The sequence below is a fragment of the Octodon degus genome, unplaced genomic scaffold (genome assembly GCF_000260255.1).
Source record: "Octodon degus isolate 3935 unplaced genomic scaffold, OctDeg1.0 scaffold00026, whole genome shotgun sequence".
Taxonomy (NCBI): domain Eukaryota; kingdom Metazoa; phylum Chordata; class Mammalia; order Rodentia; family Octodontidae; genus Octodon; species Octodon degus.
The window spans coordinates 11,891,395-11,894,851 of NW_004524602.1; the positions used below are offsets into that span (position 1 = coordinate 11,891,395).

General features: G+C 41.4%; 1 protein-coding gene across 1 annotated transcript in view; it reads left to right on the plus strand.

Annotated features, from left to right (window-relative positions):
* Positions 1 to 2,978: 2,978 nt before the first annotated feature.
* The window catches only part of Csnk1g1 (casein kinase 1 gamma 1), a 150,864-nt gene continuing 150,385 nt past the window's right edge, over positions 2,979 to 3,457 (plus strand). The window contains exon 1 of the mRNA XM_023712654.1: positions 2,979 to 3,048. The gene's annotated coding sequence lies outside the window, so the exon portion shown is untranslated. The remainder of the gene's footprint in view (positions 3,049 to 3,457) is intronic.

The following is a 3,457-nucleotide window of genomic DNA, read 5'->3' on the forward strand; positions in this document are numbered from 1 at the left end:
ATACCATAAAGCAACAAAGGAATTCTGCTTTCATGTGGCAGTTCATTTATAAAACCAGAGTGGTGTGTTATGTAAAACCTAAAAGTACAGATTAATTTAATATGCATCTGGTGACCTCAGGGCTTGCAGAGTGCACATCTGTCAAGAAAACAAAATCATAGGACTATTCAGAGCTTCTGCATCTTTAGGTACATGTGCTTTGATTCTCTTCAACTGTTTTGAAACCATTTTTAATGAATTTAGAAAAGGCCATTTTCTCCAAGGAAGCAGCTTGTCAAGTCTTTAGCGTACTGTTAGTCATTGCGTTATTTCCACAGCGTTTTGGTATCTTGGCATTTTTCTGTCTGGGTCATTTTTTGAGCAAAAAAGGGGCTGTGTTACTTTTTTCATTGCTGAATCAAAATAGCTAGCACCTACAAGTGAAGGGCGGGAAGGGCTTTTTTGGCTCAGAGTCCGAACAGGTTTCGCTCCATAATGGGCTGGCTCCCAGGCAGGGTGGCACGGCAGAGGGGCCCACAGAGGACGAAACAATTGACAGCAGGCAGAAGGTAGCAAAGGAAGCAAGCGAGGGACCTGACAAGACAGCTCTCCTCCTGTCCTTTGTATGTATCCAGACAACCGGGATTAGGGTGGTGCCAAGCCAACTAGTGGACTGATTTACTAATCACCCACACTTAAATCCCCGCATTGAGCCAGGGATGCAGCTCAGTGACACAGTGCCTGCCTGGCAAGCGCAGGGTTATGAGTTTGATTCCTAATACCAAAGAAAAGTCCTAGCACTTGCAGCATGAATCAGTCACATACTCTAGACCAACCACCTCTGAGAAAGCCTGCCTATGACCACATTAGGCTTTGCGAGGACAGCTAGACCCCAACCATAGCAGGAGCCAAACGGTGTATCATAACAAAGGTCAGATTGCTGCAGAACTGTATTTAAAAAGGAGGGAATGTACTTGTCCGAATTGGTTGATTATACAGTATTGAAATTATTTAAAAAAATATTTTGTTTATTTGGTACAGTGTCTCACTATGGAAGCTCGGACTCCTAGTGATCCTCCTGTCTTAGCCTCCCCACTGCAGGGATTACAGGTGTGTGCCACCACGCCCAGTTTCCAGGTCCTTGTTCTTGCCAGGCAGGCGCTTAGCTTGCTGAGCTATCTCCCCCAGCCCACAGTATTGAAATTATTTTAAGGCTTTCAATTGTAATGTTTTTGTGTTTTTTGTTTTGTTTTGTTTTGTTTGCTTTTTTGTTTTTGTAGGAGGAATTGACTCAGGGCCTTGTGCTTGCCTGCAGGTGCTGCACCACCCAGCTATATTTCCATTCCTCTAATTTAAATCCAAAGTTAATGAAATCACCTTAGACTTGCTGCTTTGTATCCATCACAGTTCTAGCACTATAGGGATGTAGAATTTGAGGATGTGGTCTGTCCTTCTTTGATGGAGTTGAGGAACAAGACTAGAAAGAAAGGGAAAGAGTAGCACAGTCTGATATATAATGAGATGGAAACTTGACAATATAGTTTGTGAGCACTTAGGAATTTAATATGTGAATTCTGGGGCCGGGGAGTTGGCTCAGTGGATCAGGCGCTTCCCTGGCAAGCGCAAGGGCCTGATTTCAATCTCTGATTCTGCAAAGTAAATAAATAAATAAGTAAATAAATATTTGAATTGTGTTTGCCATTCTTGTGAGTTTATACTTAGGAATGCAATTGCTGGGCCATAGGGTAGTATATATTTTATTACTGTACTTGTACTGCTGAGGAATCAAACCTAGCATATGCTAGGCAAGTGCTCTAACACTGTACATCCCCAGCCCCTTTTAGATGTCACTTTGAGACAGGCTCTTATTAAGTTGCCCAGGCTAGTCTCAAACTTGGGTTCCTGCCTCAGCCTTCCAGGTGTCTAGGATTTTGAAAAGTGTGTCTTGCTGTGTGGTCAAGTCTAGTTGTTAGCTTCTAGATGCAAATTATCCCTCTAGCCTCAGCTTCCTGAATAGCTGGAACTCTAGATACATAGCAGTATGTCTGGGAAACACAAATTATATGTCATAAAAAATACCTACTTTCTCCTGTATGTTTACATAGTTAACAATTTTTTATTTTGTTTGTTTTTGCTATGGTGGGACTTGAACCCAGGAGCTAGGCAAGGGATCTACCACTGAGCTACACCCTCAACCTCCCTCCCTTTTTAACTATTTTGTATTTATTTATTTTTAAAAAAATCTTTTGTTCTTTATTTTGTACAGGATCTTGGCTATGCAGCTTGGACTCATAGTGATCCTCCTGTGTCAGCCTCCCCCGCACTGGGATTACAGGCATGTGCTACCATGCCCGATTTCCATGGTAGGCATGACATGTAGTAACCAGGTCCTTGGGCTTGCCAGGCAGGCTCTTCGACTGCTCAGCTATCTCCCCAGCCTTCCCTTGTTTAACTATTAATTTTGGGATGGAATTGCTGAACTGCTCAGTCTGGCCTCTAATGTGGATTTGTCCTCCTTGAGTCTCCTGAGTAGCTAGGGTTATAGATGTGTACCATTGTGCCTGGTAACATATATCTTTTGATCTTGAACTTTTCAATATTGTATCTTATTATTTTTTGAATTTAGGACAGGGACTACAGGGTGTACAGGGTCTCACGAAGATTGGACTCATAGTGATTCTCCTATTTTCAGCCTCCCAAGCACTGGGATTACAGGCATGCGCCACCATGCCCAGTCTCAATCGCTATCTCAGCACACCCCGCTGGGGATTGAACCCCGACCTCTGTGCTCTTCTTAAGCAGGCACTTTAGTCTGGTGAGCTCATTGTTTTATAATGAAAGTCTGTATAGTGCTGTATCTGTGTCTTTCCTCCTTGAAAGTTGGACTTCCTATTGTTAGGACAGAAGTGACAGCATAAACCTCTTTATGTACTCAGCAGTGATTAAACCTGGGTTACATCATTGGCAGTAGAATACTACCTCCCAGCTACTAAACATACTTTAAATCTAAGTTGCCACACTTTCCAGTACTGATTTCAGGGCCGTTGGGATTTATCTTATGTGGACCAGGTTAGGACAATGAATTCTTTTTCTTTGGTTAAAAAAATTTAAGATTTCTGACTTACAGTATATTTGAGTGTTAACATTGATTTATGTTGAAAAGATTGAGATTTTACAAATGTTGACTTGGGAATGGCGTTATCTGTGTTTAGAATTCAGAATTTTTAGACCTTAGTTCTGTCCCTAACATTCTATCTCTCTCTAGAAGGTTCTTCCCTATTCAACTTGGGACGTCTTGACTTTCTTTTTGTACTGAGATATTTGGATATTGAATTGATTATTTAGGATGCTAAGGTGTTTTCTTATTTAGAGGGAGCTAATTTGATTCTGCTTTTTAGTACTGAAATTATATTGATTCTCTACATTATTATAAAGTAATTTGTCCAGAGTGACCAGCTACAAAAAAGGGAAAAGCTCT